The sequence below is a fragment of the Rhinoderma darwinii genome, chromosome 13 (assembly GCF_050947455.1).
Source record: "Rhinoderma darwinii isolate aRhiDar2 chromosome 13, aRhiDar2.hap1, whole genome shotgun sequence".
Classification (NCBI taxonomy): Eukaryota; Metazoa; Chordata; class Amphibia; order Anura; family Rhinodermatidae; genus Rhinoderma; species Rhinoderma darwinii.
The window spans coordinates 67,321,467-67,339,349 of NC_134699.1; the positions used below are offsets into that span (position 1 = coordinate 67,321,467).

General features: G+C 38.1%; 1 long non-coding RNA gene across 2 annotated transcripts in view; it reads right to left on the bottom strand.

The window, feature by feature from the left end:
- LOC142665474 (uncharacterized) overlaps positions 1-17,883 on the bottom strand; it is a 155,313-nt gene that overhangs the window by 12,124 nt on the left and 125,306 nt on the right. For both annotated transcript variants that reach the window (XR_012851512.1, XR_012851513.1), the window contains exon 4: positions 10,243-10,371. This is a non-coding gene — a long non-coding RNA (uncharacterized LOC142665474). The remainder of the gene's footprint in view (positions 1-10,242; positions 10,372-17,883) is intronic.

Below are 17,883 nucleotides of genomic sequence, written 5' to 3' on the forward strand. Positions count from 1 at the left end.
ACACATTCCTTGTCAACCCATACAAAGTCTGTCGTTGTTAGGCAATACATTCATACCAACCAGTCACACATATTCAGATGTTCTACTTTGTCTGTGTGCCGACAGTGGAGAAGAGCAGCCAGGTAGCAGTCATACCGTACCATTCCCCATTTCAGTCGGCATTAGTAATCAGATTTTTTTTTCCAAAGAAATAAATTCAGATGGAGAAATCAGCAGCCTGTGCTTCCTAATCTCAACTAGATTGAATGTGAATGACTTCTAAGGCTCAGAATTAATAATGGATTGAGATGATATCACAAGGGTGAGTGGGAGGATTCACTAGAGAGCCATGAGGGCAGCGTCAGACTGGGGGTCCTAGGGCCCACCAGGGTAGATGATCCTAAGGTCCCCCCTTCATCTATATAAAACATGTACACATTCTCTTGTAATTTCATTGTAATCTTTATTGTTATCATTGTACATACGGGACAGATCATCCCTAAGGAATAACAGGTTACTTGTGAATTAGCCCATAAGAAATAGACCCTAGTGGTAAGTGATTGGCTCGAAAGTCACCTCCAAATATCTACAGCTGGATCATTGGGGCCCATTATTATTATGTCAAAGCCCCCTAGGGAGTTCCTCCAGGTACACTGGTGGGCCAGTCCAACCCTGCATGGCTCTATGATGGCCACCTAGCGGAATACTCCGGTACCCTGGTGGGCCAGTCCAACCCTGCATGGCTCTATGATGGCCACCTAGGGAGGATCCTTCGGTAGGCCAGTCCAACCCTGCATGGCTCTTTGATGGGCACGTAGGGGAATCCCCCGGTACCCTGGTGGGCCAGTCCAACCCTGCATGTCTCTATGATGGGCCCTTTGCCTTTATCAAATCAGCAAGAGGCCCAAATAATGTTCTTGCTCTTTGTATCCGCCCCTAAGGAGCCGGTTTAATAAGAAGTTCATGGAAATGTGAAAAACCCCATTTAAAATTATTTTCCTAGTCCTTGTGAGCAGCTCTACATCTATGCAGTACATTGACCTATGAATTTAATAACTCATAATGTATGTTCTTCAGAGATGAGTAATTATCACAGGTACAGCCAAGGCGTTGTCTTTTTCTGCACCCAGTACAACTGCGGTTGTAGTCTTACACACCAAGGTGAGAGGGGAGTCATAGTGACATATCCTTTCACGACACTTTTACAACCCACATGCTATGAGCTGACAATACTCTACATTTACAGGAAACCTTTAGTCTTCTGCTTTATAAGGGAGAAATAAAGCTGTGTTGACTTATCATTTGTCACTTATATAGGGCGGACAGCGCTGCACAGCAGATGATGCCTCGGACGCAATGAAACCTACAACACCCATTCTGCAAGCCGTCAGTGGGTATATGAGCCACTACTATAAGTAACGAGTCCATTGCAAACACAGAAGTGCAAGAGTGACTGTTAAAGGGGTTTGCGGTTTTATTTAATCACTTTCTATATCAATTTATTACCAGCTCATCTGCTGCAAATGCCACATCCATTTACTTGCATCTGCTTCAGTTCAGTAGTGGTGCTAGTTCGGTGGCGGGTGGCGGGTATTGTGTTGTGCCACCTCCATACGTACATACTCTTACTTGCTTTGTTTATGGCCATCAAATACTGAGGTGTTCTTTTTTATGATTTAAGATCTCCTATTTTATTAAGTGGGGGAGCCCTACATGTATGAGGAATGGGGTCAACTTAAACTGTACCCCATGTCCCTTTAAAGAGGACCTGTCACAAGGTCATATAAGTTGTACTGGTTTACTGATCTGAATAGCGACGTCTTCCACATTCCAGCGCTGTTTTTTGTTTTTCCCTGGACCCCGCCCCCCGTTCCAGAGATGTTGTGTTGGCTCTCTCTATGCTAATTTGCTGCAGTTAGCCAACAGGGCGTGTACTACCTACCCTCATGGTGCCTCGTCCTGATTGGTCAGCATCAAAGGCAGGCAAGCTAGCTCCACCCCGTTGGCTAACTACAGCAAATTAGCTTAGACGGAGCCAACACAACAGTGGGCCGTATCTCTGGAGCTGGAGGGTCCAGGAAAAAAAATAACCCAGCACTAGAATCAGGGAAACAGCCCTATTCAGATTGGTAAACCAGTTTTACTTATATGACCTAGTGACAGGTCCGCTTTAAAGGTAACCATAGCAGTGGAGGGGTCCTCCTATATGTACCATTGCCCGGTTGCGCTTAGACATCACTGCCTTAAATGGAGTGTTCTTTCCTATGGAAAAGGGAGCACTCTACCTATAGGAAGCAGGGATACACCTATTACAAATAAGGATAGAGTCCTCTGCTATCCTATACTAGCCATAGCACCTGGAGGATCTGCCTCTATGGTATTTATGCCCATATTCTCCTTAGATATCACTGCCTTAAATACATTGATGTGATTTTTCCTAGGTAATGAGATGCTGTACACCCATGGGAAGCAGCCAGAATGGGGTAACAACGAGGTGTCCCTTTTAAGTACACATAGCAGCTGAAGGTTGGTGTGGTACCTGTAATAGGTCTCGCCACGATCCAGCACCACCCTAATGCTTGTGACTGTCGCGTGGGGTCTCGGACGTCACAATGACGTCACGCAGTGGCAGACTTTAAAAAGATCGGCCTGGATACTTTTGCATGTGGACTAAGGTACATTCTAAGTTGTTTGCAAATTTTGAGTTTCGGAGTCAGCAGTATTCATTGTGATATATTTATCTCTCCAGCTGATCTCTTGTGGGTTTTATCCTACTGTACTATATGCTATAGATCTTTATATCTTGGACTTTGAATATTTAACTTATCTAGCAAATGGAATTTAACATACTTTTTAATTAATAAATAATTTTGTATTCATTTTTTAATTTGTTCTACCTAGAGTGTGCTGGTTGTGTCCAATTATCTTTTTTGTTTTGTTTTTTGACATTCTAAGTTAGTTAACCTGCATTTTGACCCTCGCTCTGGCCCGGACCTTAGCCCTCCCTCTGGATTTTGTCTTTGTTGCCAGACACTTGTAGTTTGATCTTCTGGTTTCGACTCCTGGTCTATTTAGGTCTTTGTCTCTGGTTTTCCGCATCCTTACTGCTCTCCTGGTGACGATCCCTGGCTTTCCTACACACCCGATGCCAATAGGTGACTATTCTGGGGATCACACCAGGGACAATGACCGGGAAAGACCAAAACCCCCTGTGGATGTTCTACGGTGAAGAACGGGAGATACATTAGACTCCGCACCTCAGTTGAGCCATCATCCAACATGACTGTGTACTGAAGTGATCCCACCGCTGCCACCAAGGACAACTCTTCAGAAGTTGAGATGCTCTTTGGAAGTTGTGGATGATTGGTAAATCAGTAGATCGACTCAAGTAAAGGATCTAGATGGCTGACGATCCTGACACTTAGCCAAAAGTTTTCCCCTTTGATCAGTGACTCTAGAGGTATGATATTCCTGACTGCGGGACACTTTCTATACATACAGAAATTCCACCTATTGTATACAGAGGTATTTTCCTGACCGCCATCACAAGAGCATGCTGCGTCCGCAGATTAAACTTTTTTTTCCCTCTTATCCCGACCCGGCTTTCAAACAAGGTCTCTTTTCATCAGTTCTCTAACAGGATAGAAAAATCAATAACAGGCTGAATAGGAGAGCGGGATTAAAAAGATTCTTTGCTCTGTTTTCCCACAGCTTGGATTCTGACTGATTTGTGGCTGTGGATTTTAGAATATGACTTAACCCCTTTGTGATCTGGACAGACTGAGATTCAGGCGTATAGATAGCGCTTAATAAAATGGGGTTAGGACTGAGATTGTATTGGAAGCTGTGACCCAGCAAAAAGTTAGGAAACTTTTCCTAAATGGTCACGGAGGTCTGGGCTATGCGGAAACTTTGGATGTTGTGTTTATAGGAAAGTATTGTGTCCAAGGGTGTACAGGCCAGGCAGCTGCTATGGGGTCCTTGAGATAAAGGGGTCCCGCTCACTGTTCCCCCTTTCCTATGCACTGTGTGAACCTGAACAGGACTCCCTCACAGCAACATTGGCGAACAAGTGACGGAGATAGAGACAGAAGTTCATGACACCCTTTCCTCCTACATGGGATGAGAAGAGGTTAAAAGGTTTTAGGGCTCTTGCACACGACCGAGTGTCACTCGGGCCGTTTTCACAGACCCATTCACTTCACTGGGTGACTCTCCGATCAGTGAAAAGATAGGACACGTCCTATCTTTCCACGGATCACGGATGGGATTCGGGCGGCACACACAGTCGTGTGCAAGAGTCTTTGGACACCATGAACGCCAGGGGGCCATCTTGTTTTTTGTGTTGGAGCCACCTTTGAAAAAACATGCACCGACATGGAGTCTCCCAATGGGTACAACTTAATGTGGTCACGGCAGAGGATCTCATAGAAGTTGCAACCGGCAGCAGTCACATGAAAGTCGCACCCAAGTCATGCAACATTCGCCATTGGAGTGGCATCAAGGTGTTTGACCCACTGCCAGAAACTGTAGTCGTAGTCAGGCAGTGTAAGTAGTCAGAGGTGTATTTAGTGCTTCCATTTTAAAACCTTCATCTGAAAAACGAACATGCAAAGAAATCCCTCTCAGTGTGGACAACCTGTTGCTCTCATCTCGACACCATATCAGCTCCAGGAATCTATTTTTCTTAACCCTAGTCCATATTTATGGGACTTGCCTTCTTTCTGGAGTTCCAGGACAATAACACATTGACACTTATGATCCTAAGTGATCGTGGCTGCCTTAGACGCAAGTAAGGTTAGGGTTACAGGGTCACCTTTTATTGGAAATGTCATGGACCTATCGTGGGGGTAATTGTGACGAATGTTGCGGTTATACCACCCAGTTAATGCATATTCTTTACAGCATTAATACAGACACAAACATCTCTAGATGACCGACCTTTACGTTGGATGGTGCCCTGTGCAGTACTTTCCGCATACGGTCTTTGGTCATACATTATTGTGCCCATATCACAGAACCGTATGTTCACCAAATAACACTTCCATACGGTTGCCTAAATAAGTGCCGCCACCTCTATACACTGCAAAATGGGAAAAAAAACTGGACATTGCCTGAGTAATAGTGCCACGCAATGCCCAAGTAAAGGGCACCCTGCACTGCTCAAATACCAACATACTGTCACCAAATAAGAGCTCTATGCGTGATCTAATAAGAGAGCAATACAAGGAATATTAAGATAGGTGGTGGTCGCAAGCGTCCCTAAGGTGCCCCCTTCAGCAGAGGCAGTGACATACCCCATGCGACCACACGGTATTATCATATAGAGCCCAAATGGCCACAAAAAGAAAATGGACATGCTCCCATTTTATATAGTGCTGTAGGCAGATGCCTGGTTTTCCTGTAAAGTATATATGGTCATGGCAGTGGTATATCATAGAAGCAGCTATAGGGCCTATATCTGGGTTGAGGAGGGGAGGGGGTTAGGACTGGAAGTAACGCACCTGTCTCTATAGAGTAAATTCCTATTCCTATTTACTACTGTAATCAGGAGAGGGTGACGCCAGGTCTCATCCAGAGTCCCAGGACCCGCAGTGCTTGGATAGTGGATGTATAACCAGCGCCACCATGTGGGCATATTTTGGTTTATTAATGAGGGTACCACAAATTTTGCCTTAATCTGTACCAGGATCCCTTAATTTATAGAACTGCTGTTCTCCGATGTGGGTCTCTCTACAGATAACAGCGCCACATGCGACTGTAACCTCTGCACTTATAGTCAACGATGAGAGCAGGTGGAGCAGACCTATGTAACTTTAAGACCTATTTTCCTGAAACAATCAAATCCTTTTTTATGTACAGAGCGAGAACGTTTTGTGTCCTCAGAGAAAATAAAAAAATACAGATTTCACATAAGCCATTTATCTCCTCATATGACCTTTCCTTAGAAGTACGCTCCTGTAGATTGGATTATAGGATTCTGCTCATTGGTTTCTTATGTAACAGGGAGAAAAGCTCCTCGGTAACAAGCCGCCCCTATGGTGTGCAATAATCAGCTACTTATAGAAGTTCTGGAGCCCTGTCTGGGGGTTACTTTAGGTCTTTAAGAAAAAAAAATTAGTGGGTATGCAGCGCCCTCTGGTGTTAGAGTTAGGAATTAAAAGCCGTTTTAATTTGGTTTATTTAGATAGCTCAAATATTTTGTTATTTTCAAGGTCTCTGCTTGCTGTCAGTGAATGGGAAAATTCCTACATACAAGGGGCTGAAAACCAGTCCTGATCATGTTCAACTGACCGCAAGGATCATTACAAGAGAGGAATCTGATACACTAACGACCCGAGTACCAGTGGTCCGTTCCACACGAAATTTTTGGCAAAATCACGTGACAAAAATATTCTCAATGCTGGAGCAAAATTAATTCTAATGGTTGACTTACCTTCACTTATCTTGTACTGATCTTGAGTTGCGCCTTGAATTATACCAGAGGTCACCAACCTGTGGCTCTCCAGTTTGTGTGAAACTACAACTTCCAGCATGCCCTGACAGCCGGTTAATTTAAGGGCATGCTGGGAGTTACAATTAGAGTATAAAAAGCTTGGGGGTGCAAGTTCTGGGTGTCCAGGCCATCTGGGCCAGTGGCGCCAGTTCATGAGTGACAGATGAGGCAACCTGTGCAACCGCCCTGAGCACGGATTAGTCTGCTGATTTCCTGTTAGCTCTCAGGCTGCAGATCCCATGGCCCTCTCCTGGTTCAGTGTTGCCACAAAGCATGTTCTGCAGTGAAGAAGTGATTTATTGGAGCTGAGGTGGGTGTGGCTGTCAACAAAGTATTGACAAATTCCAATAGGCAGCCAGTAGAATTGTGAATGCAGCTCTGGATGTGACTCTAGATTAGTACAGGATAGCACAGACTTTTTTTCACATGTACATTTACATTGTAGAGAAGAAGTGATGCACCTGTCGTCCAGCGCAGTGTTAACTTTTCTATATGTTGATAATACAGCTGCGTTGCACATTATAACAGACTTTTATAGCCTGTAATATCATTTCTCTGGGACCAGCACATTTTTTGCTGTGTTGTTTTATTCTATCCCTTTTCATTTGTCTGCGGCGGCCAAAAATAACAACGTCGTTCCACTTCTGTCTGTGAAGTTCTGATCTGGTTCCACCCTTGGCTCCAAAACAAGCCACAAGTGTAAAGATCTCCAGTCTTACCCAGCGAGGACCTCGTAATTACAGGGGTCGTCATGAGACTTATTAAGCAATTGTGCAGGAATGGACAGACAGTGCTCTCCCCGGGAAACATGAGAGGTCCAGCAAGAGGGGAGTAGAGTAATATAGAGACATAGCGAGCTTATATACAGGGCACAGGTACATACAACCATTCATAGTCGTTTAACTCCTTCTATGCTTAAGATGTGCATGATATTACTCCAGAATGTAACCGTCCTGTCATTCTTTGATATCAATAACAGATATGACAATCCATGGAGTGTAGTTATCGGACACACATAGTACAGTATTATACTCCAGAGCTGTACTCACTATTCTGCTGGTGGAGTCACTGTGTACATACATTACATTATTTATCCTGTACTGATCTTGAGTTACATCCTGTATTATACTCCGGAGCTGCACTCACTATTCTGCTGGTGGTCCCTGTGTACATACATTACATTATTTATCCTGTACTGATCTTGAGTTACATCATGTATTATACTCCAGAGCTGCACTCACTATTCTGCTGGTGGAGTCACTGTGTACATACATTACATTACTTATCCTGTACTGATCCTGAGTTACATCCTGTATTATACTCCAGACAGAGCTGCACTCACTATTCTGCTGGTGGAGTCACTGTGTACATACATTACATTACTTATCCTGTACTGATCCTGAGTTACATCCTGTATTATACTACAGAGCTGCACTCACTATTCTGCTGGTGGAGTCAGTGTACATACATTACTTATCCTGTACTGATCCTGAGTTATATCCTGTATTATACTCCAGAGCTGCACTCACTATTCTTCTGGTGAAGTCACAGTGTACATACATTACATTACTTATCCTGTGCTGATCCTGAGTTACATCCTGTATTATACTCCAGAGCTGCACTCACTATTCTGCTGGTGGAGTCACTGTGTACATACATTACTTATCCTGTACTGATCCTGAGTTATATCCTGTATTATACTCCAGAGCAGCACTCACTATTCTGCTGGTGGAGTCACTGTGTACATACATTACTTATCCTGTACTGATCCTGAGTTACGTCCTGTATTATACTCCAGAGCTGCACTCACTATTCTGCTGGTGGAGTCACTGTGTATATACATTACATTACTTATCCTGTACTGATCCTGAGTTACATCCTATATTATACTCCAGAGCTGCAGTCATTATTCTGTTGGTGGAGTCACTGTGTACATACATTGCTTATCCTGTACTGATCCTGAGTTACATCCTGTATTATACTCCAGAGCTGCACTCACTATTCTGCTGGTGGAGTCACTGTGTACATACATTACATTACTTATCCTGTACTGATCCTGAGTTACATCCTGTATTATACTCCAGAGCTGCACTCACTATTCTGCTGGTGGAGTCACTGTGTACATACATTACTTATCCTGTACTGATCCTGAGTTACGTCCTGTATTATACTCCAGAGCTGCACTCACTATTCTGCTGGTGGAGTCACTGTGTATATACATTACATTACTTATCCTGTACTGATCCTGAGTTACATCCTATATTATACTCCAGAGCTGCAGTTATTATTCTGTTGGTGGAGTCACTGTGTACATACATTGCTTATCCTGTGCTGATCCTGAGTTACATCCTGCATTATACTCCAGAGCTGCACTCACTATTCTGCTGGTGCAGTCACTGTGTACATACATTACTTATCCTGTACTGATCCTGAGTTACGTCCTGTATTATACTCCAGAGCTGCACTCACTATTCTGCTGGTGGAGTCACTGTGTATATACATTACATTACTTATCCTGTACTGATCCTGAGTTACATCCTATATTATACTCCAGAGCTGCAGTCATTATTCTGTTGGTGGAGTCACTGTGTACATACATTGCTTATCCTGTGCTGATCCTGAGTTACATCCTGCATTATACTCCAGAGCTGCACTCACTATTCTGCTGGTGGAGTCACTGTGTACATACATTACTTATCCTGTACTGATCCTGAGTTACATCCTGTATTATACTCCAGAGCTGCACTCACTATTCTGCTGGTGGAGTCACCGTGTACATACATTACTTATCATGCACTTTAAACCCGCCCCTTGGTTTAGACACCTGTCAACACTAAAAAGAGACAGATGATATAATGTTACAAAACAAGCCAAGTTAAATTGCCCATCGTCATGTAAATATTCAGTAATAGTGATTTAAAGGGGTTTTCTATGACTGGATTTACCAAATGAATTATACTGGAAAGTTTATTATTGTTTGATTTTAAAACAATTACTGCAAAAAAATAAAAAAAACCTTTGAGCTAAAAAACCTATATCTGTAAGTGGTTTCAAAATAGTAGATAAAAGACAAAAAAGCTCCTCTGATCCCACCGTGTGCACGGAGTGAATACAGGCCCACTGCAAACCCCTCAGATGGCAGGTATAGGTGCGCGCGCTGGGTGTGCCAAGTCTCACCGTAATGCCACACGCAGCGATAATGCCACCTGAGCCTGAACAAAGATAAATCCCATGTTTTTGGAGCCGTTTTTCATTGACTATTGAAAAATAGCTCCAAAAATGGCCGTAAAAATGCAGCGAAAAACGCGAGTTGCTCAAAAAACGTCTGAAAATCAGGAGCTGTTTTCCCTTGAAAACAGCTCCGTATTTGCGTGTGAACATACCCTTAATCTCAGTAATTTCAGTATCCAGTCTTGACAGTCCTCTGTGAGGTAAAGAACTTGCTGCTGACGTGTAGCAAAGCCACAGTTGTGAGAAGTATGAGGTCTGAACACGTATTCCAGCTTTTGAACTAAAACATGAATGCTCTGATTCACTTACAACAAGCAGAGATGTTGAACATGATAAGGAGATAAAAATCCAAAGTATATAAAAAAAAAGTTTCAGAACTTTTTATAGTACAAGGACTGTAAAATTTACATAAAAGTAAAGGAAATCTTTAAAGGGGGTTGTTCATTTAAAAGAGACCCTGGGGAAAATTATTGTTATACAGGAGGGTCCGCCACTTAATAATGAGGAGAGTCAGTGCAAATGAAATATAAACCCACCGGAAACATCTTCTAATCACTATGGGTCCCAGCAGTCTGGAGGGAGCAGTCCCGGGTGTATAAACCCTCTGATGTCGCAATTTTACTGCCATCTTCTAAATCAAGATTTTTTTCCCCTTTATTTTTCACCTGTTGAATTAAAAAAAAGAGAAAATGTCACAAACTCCATAAAACAATCAATCAAGGCACAGCATGCTGCATTACTCCAAAAAAGTGTTTGGATGTCTCCTTTAAAGCCCCTCCCCCCACCAATTCACATCACACTGACTTTGTAGAGTTGTAAGGCTTTACCTACGATAACTTGGATGTTGTCAGCAAATTTCAGTACAGAGGGATTATCATTACTCAGCCCAACTGACTGCCCGACATTAAAGAGAATCTGCGCAAATCTCTCATCCTTCTTTATGTTTTACTTTGATCTTTGTCTTAATCAAAGTGTTCTGTCTAATCAGTATGACACCTGTCAAATATACAACCCCCCCCGAATTATATAATGACTGCACCACGTGTCCGCCAACAAGATATAAATAATAGATGAAATATTGTTACCTAATAGAAGCATGAGCAACTAACAGACAAAGATAAACGCTGGACCATATATATTCTTACTTGTATATAGGAGCAGTTTTATAGTAGTTATATTCTTACTTGTATATAGGGGACAGTATTATAGTAGTTATATTCTTGTATATAGGGGGCAGTATTACAGTAGTTATATTCTTGTATATAGGGGCAGTATTATAGTAGTTATATTCTTGTATATAGGGGGCAGTATTACAGTAGCTATATTCTTGTATATAGGGGCAGTATTATAATAGTTATATTCTTGTATATAGGGGGCAGTATTATAGTAGTTATATTCTTGTATATAGGGGCAGTATTATAGTAGTTATATTCTTGTATATAGGGGCAGTATTATAGTAGTTATATTCTTGTATATAGGGGCAGTATTATAGTAGTTATATTCTTGTATATAGGAGCAGTTTTATAGTAGTTATATTCTTGTATACAGGGGCAGTATTATAGTAGTTATATTCTTGTATATAGAAGCATTATTATAGTAGTTATATTCTTACTCGTATATAGGGGGCAGTATTATAGTAGTTATATTCTTGTATACAGGGGCAGTATTATAGTAGTTATATTCTTGTATATAGGAGCAGTATTATAGTAGTTATATTCTTACTCGTATATAGGGGGCAGTATTATAGTAGTTATATTCTTGTATATAGGGGCAGTATTATAGTAGTTATATTCTTGTATATAGGGGCAGTATTATAGTAGTTATATTCTTGTATATAGGAGCAGTATTATAGTAGTTATATTCTTGTATATAGGGGCAGTATTATAGTAGTTATATTCTTGTATATAGGGGCAGTATTATAGTAGTTATATTCTTGTATATAGGAGCAGTATTATAGTAGTTATATTCTTGTATATAAGGGGCAGTATTATAGTAGTTATATTCTTGTATATAGAAGCAGTATTATAGTGGTTATATTCTTGTATATAGGAGCAGTATTATAGTAGTTATATTCTTGTATATAGGGGCAGTATTATAGTAGTTATATTCTTGTATATAGAAGCAGTATTATAGTAGTTATATTCTTGTATATAGGGACAGTATTATAGTAGTTATATTCTTGTATATAGGGGGCAGTATTATAGTAGTTATATTCTTGTATATAGGGGAAGTATTATAGTAGATATATTCTTGTATATAGGAGCAGTATTATAGTAGTTATATTCTTGTATATAGGGTCAGTATTATAGTAGTTATATTCTTCTATATAGGAGCAGTATTATAGTAGTTATATTCTTGTATATAGGGGCAGTATTATAGTAGTTATATTCTTGTATATAGGAGCAGTATTATAGTAGTTATATTCTTCTATATAGGGGCAGTATTATAGTAGTTATATTCTTACTTGTATATAGGGGGCAGTATTATAGTAGTTATATTCTTGTATATAGGGGCAGTATTATAGTAGTTATATTCTTGTATATAGGGGCAGTATTATAGTAGTTATATTCTTGTATATAGGAGCAGTATTATAGTAGTTATATTCTTGTATATAGGGGCAGTATTATAGTCGTTATATTCTTGTATATAGGAGGCAGTATTATAGTAGAAATATTCTTGTATATAGGGACAGTATTATAGTAGTTATATTCTTGTATATAGGGGCTGTATTATAGTAGTTATATTCTTGTATATAGGGGCAGTATTATAGTCGTTATATTCTTGTATATAGGGGGCAGTATTATAGTAGTTATATTCTTGTATATAGGGACAGTATTATAGTAGTTATATTCTTGTATATGGGGCAGTATTATAGTAGTTATATTCTTGTATATAGGAGCAGTATTATAGTAGTTATATTCTTGTATATAGGGGCAGTATTATAGTAGTTATATTCTTGTATATAGGAGCAGTATTATAGTAGTTATATTCTTCTATATAGGGGCAGTATTATAGTAGTTATATTCTTACTTGTATATAGGGGGCAGTATTATAGTAGTTATATTCTTGTATATAGGGGCAGTATTATAGTAGTTATATTCTTGTATATAGGGGCAGTATTATAGTAGTTATATTCTTGTATATAGGAGCAGTATTATAGTAGTTATATTCTTGTATATAGGGGCAGTATTATAGTAGTTAGTAGTTATATTCTTGTATATAGGAGCAGTATTATAGTAGTTATATTCTTGTATATAGGGGCAGTATTATAGTAGTTATATTCTTGTATATAGGAGCAGTATTATAGTAGTTATATTCTTGTATATAGGAGCAGTATTATAGTGGTTATATTCTTGTATATAGGAGCAGTATTATAGTAGTTATATTCTTGTATATAGGGGGCAGTATTATAGTAGTTATATTCTTGTATATAGGGGCAGTATTATAGTAGTTATATTCTTGTATATAGGAGCAGTATTATAGTAGTTATATTCTTGTATATAGTGGCAGTATTATAGTAGTTATATTCTTGTATATAAGGGGCAGTATTATAGTAGTTATATTCTTGTATATAGAAGCAGTATTATAGTAGTTATATTCTTGTATATAGGGACAGTATTATAGTAGTTATATTCTTGTATATAGGGAGCAGTATTATAGTAGTTATATTCTTGTATATAGGGGCAGTATTATAGTAGTTATATTCTTGTATATAGGAGCAGTATTATAGTAGTTATATTCTTGTATATAGGGGCAGTATTATAGTAGTTATATTCTTGTATATAGGAGCAGTATTATAGTAGTTATATTCTTGTATATAGGGGCAGTATTATAGTAGTTATATTCTTGTATATAGGGGCAGTATTATAGTAGTTATATTCTTGTATATAGGAGGCAGTATTATAGTAGTTATATTCTTGTATATAGGGGCAGTATAATAGTAGTTATATTCTTGTATATAGGAGCAGTATTATAGTAGTTATATTCTTGTATATAGGGGCAGTATTATAGTAGTTATATTCTTGTATATAGGAGCAGTATTATAGTAGTTATATTCTTGTATATAGGGGGCAGTATTATAGTAGTTATATTCTTGTATATAGGAGCAGTATTATAGTAGTTATATTCTTGTATATAGGAGCAGTATTATAGTAGTTATATTCTTGTATATAGGAGCAGTATTATAGTAGTTATATTCTTGTATATAGGAGCAGTATTATAGTAGTTATATTCTTGTATATAGGAGCAGTATTATAGTAGTTATATTCTTGTATATAGGAGCAGTATTATAGTAGTTATATTCTTGTATATAGGAGAAGTATTATAGTAGTTATATTCTTGTATATAGGAGCAGTATTATAGTAGTTATATTCTTGTATATAGGGGGCAGTATTATAGTAGTTATATTCTTGTATATAGGAGCAGTATTATAGTAGTTATATTCTTGTATATAGGGGCAGTATTACAGTAGTTATATTCTTGTATATAGGAGGCAGTATTATAGTAGTTATATTCTTGTACATAGGAGCAGTATTAGAGTAGTTATATTCTTGTATATAGGGAGCAGTATTATAATAGTTATATTCCTGTATATAGGGGCAGTTTTATAGTAGTTATATTCTTGTATATAAGAGCAGTATTATAGTAGTTATATTCTTGTATATAGGGACAGTATTATAGTAGTTATATTCTTGTATATAGGGAGCAGTATTATAGTAGTTATATTCTTGTATATAGGAGGCAGTATTATAGTAGTTATATTCTTGTATATAAGAGCAGTATTATAGTAGTTATATTCTTGTATATAGGAGGCAGTATTATAGTAGTTATATTCTTGTATATAGGGACAGTATTATAGTAGTTATATTCTTGTATATAGGGGCAGTATTATAGTAGTTATATTCTTGTATATAGGAGGCAGTATTATAGTAGTTATATTCTTGTATATAGGGGCAGTATTATAGTAGTTATATTCTTGTATATAGGAGCAGTATTATAGTAGTTATATTCTTGTATATAGGGGCAGTATTATAGTAGTTATATTCTTGTATATAGGAGCAGTATTATAGTAGTTATATTCTTGTATATAGGGGGCAGTATTATAGTAGTTATATTCTTGTATATAGGAGCAGTATTATAGTAGTTATATTCTTGTATATAGGAGCAGTATTATAGTAGTTATATTCTTGTATATAGGAGCAGTATTATAGTAGTTATATTCTTGTATATAGGAGCAGTATTATAGTAGTTATATTCTTGTATATAGGAGCAGTATTATAGTAGTTATATTCTTGTATATAGGAGCAGTATTATAGTAGTTATATTCTTGTATATAGGAGAAGTATTATAGTAGTTATATTCTTGTATATAGGAGCAGTATTATAGTAGTTATATTCTTGTATATAGGAGCAGTATTATAGTAGTTATATTCTTGTATATAGGAGCAGTATTATAGTAGTTATATTCTTGTATATAGGAGCAGTATTATAGTAGTTATATTCTTGTATACAGGGGCAGTATTATAGTAGTTATATTCTTGTATATAGGGGGCAGTATTATAGTAGTTATATTCTTGTATATAGGAGCAGTATTATAGTAGTTATATGCCTGTATATAGGAGCAGTATTATAGTAGTTATATTCTTGTATATAGGGGGCAGTATTATAGTAGTTATATTCTTGTATATAGGAGCAGTATTATAGTAGTTATATTCTTGTATATAGGGGCAGTATTACAGTAGTTATATTCTTGTATATAGGAGGCAGTATTATAGTAGTTATATTCTTGTACATAGGAGCAGTATTAGAGTAGTTATATTCTTGTATATAGGGAGCAGTATTATAATAGTTATATTCCTGTATATAGGGGCAGTTTTATAGTAGTTATATTCTTGTATATAAGAGCAGTATTATAGTAGTTATATTCTTGTATATAGGGACAGTATTATAGTAGTTATATTCTTGTATATAGGGAGCAGTATTATAGTAGTTATATTCTTGTATATAGGGGCAGTATTATAGTAGTTATATTCTTGTATATAGGAGCAGTATTATAGTAGTTATATTCTTGTATATAGGAGCAGTATTATAGTAGTTATATTCTTGTATATAGGAGCAGTATTATAGTAGTTATATTCTTGTATATAGGGGGCAGTATTATAGTAGTTATATTCTTGTATATAGGAGAAGTATTATAGTAGTTATATTCTTGTATATAGGAGGCAGTATTATAGTAGTTATATTTTTGTATATAGGGACAGTATTATAGTAGTTATATTCTTGTATATAGGGAGCAGTATTATAGTAGTTATATTCTTGTATATAGGGGCAGTATTATAGTAGTTATATTCTTGTATATAGGAGCAGTATTATAGTAGTTATATTCTTGTATATAGGGGCAGTATTATAGTAATTATATTCTTGTATATAGGAGCATTATTATAGTAGTTATATTCTTGTATTTAGGGGCAGTATTATAGTCGTTATATTCTTGTATATAGGTGGCAGTATTATAGTAGTTATATTCTTGTATATGGGGGGCAGTATTATATTAGTTATATTCTTGTATATAGGAGCAGTATTATAGTAGTTATATTCTTGTATATAGGAGCAGTATTATAGCAGTTATATTCTTGTATATAGGGGCAGTATTATAGTAGTTATATTCTTGTATATAGGAGCAGTATTATATTAGTTATATTCTTGTATATAGGAGCAGTATTATAGTAGTTATATTCTTGTATATAGGAGCAGTATTATAGCAGTTATATTCTTGTATATAGGAGGCAGTATTATAGTAGTTATATTCTTGTATATAGGAGGCAGTATTATAGTAGTTATAGTCTTGTATATAGGAGGCAGTATTAGGGCATGCCCAGACGTGGCGGAGTTCTGCATACACTGTCCGCATCAATGCCGCACAGAATCTGCGTTGCAGATTCTGTTGCGGCTCTGCTTAAAATGGGCATTAAATTGATGCGGACTAGACATTGCGTATTGAGGGGAAGAGGGCTTCCGTTCTCTCTATTAGTGCAGGATAGAGAGAAGGGACAGCCCTTTCCCTAGTAAAAGTAAAAAGAAATACATACTTACCCGGCAATTGTCTTGGTGACGCGTCCCTCTTTCGCCATCCAGCCCGACCTCCCTGGATGACGCGGCAGTCCATGTGACCGCTGCAGCCTGTGATTGGCCTGTGATTGGCTGCAGCCGTCACTTGGACTGAAACGTCATCCTGGGAGGCCGGACTGGAGGAAGAAGCAGGGAGTTATCGATAATTATGACTTCTATTTTTTATACAGGTTGATGTATATTGTGATCGGAAGTCACTGTCCAGGGTGCTGAAACAGTTACTGCCGATCGCTTAACTCTTTCAGCACCCTGGACAGTGACTATTTACTGACGTCGCCTAGCAACGCTCCCGTAATTACGGGTGCACACACGTAGTCATCCGTAATTACGGGAGCCCCATTGACTTCCTCAGTCTGGCTGTAGACCTAGAAATACATAGGTCCAGCCAGAATGAAGAAATGTCATGTTAGTAAAACCAATACGCTCCGCAGCACACATAACATCTACATAACATCTGCGGACTTCATTGCGGAATTTTGACTCTCCATTGAAGTCAATGGAGAAATTCCGCAATGAGTCCGCAACAAGTCCGCTACACGTCCGCAACAACCATTGTATGCTGCGGACACCAAATTCCGCACCGCAGCCTATGCTCCGCAGCGGAATTGTCCGCAACGTGTAAACGAACGCTACTAAAAAGCTGTGGAAGGCAATGGAGAAACGGGGTCCGCTGCGGATTTCCAGAGCAATTCCGCCACGTCTGGTCATGCCCTAATAGTAGTTATATTCTTGTATATAGGGGCAGTATTAGAGTAGTTATATTCTTGTATATAGGGGGCAGTATTATAGTAGTTATATTCTTGTATATAGGGGCAGTATTATAGTAGTTATATTCTTGTATATAGGGGCAGTATTATAGTAGTTATATTCTTGTATATAGGGGGCAGTATTATAGTAGTTATATTCTTGTATATAGGGGCAGTATTATAGTAGTTATATTCTTGTATATAGGGGCAGTATTATAGTAGTTATATTCTTGTATATAGGAGCAGTATTATAGTAGTTATATTCTTGTATATAAGGGGCAGTATTATAGTAGTTATATTCTTG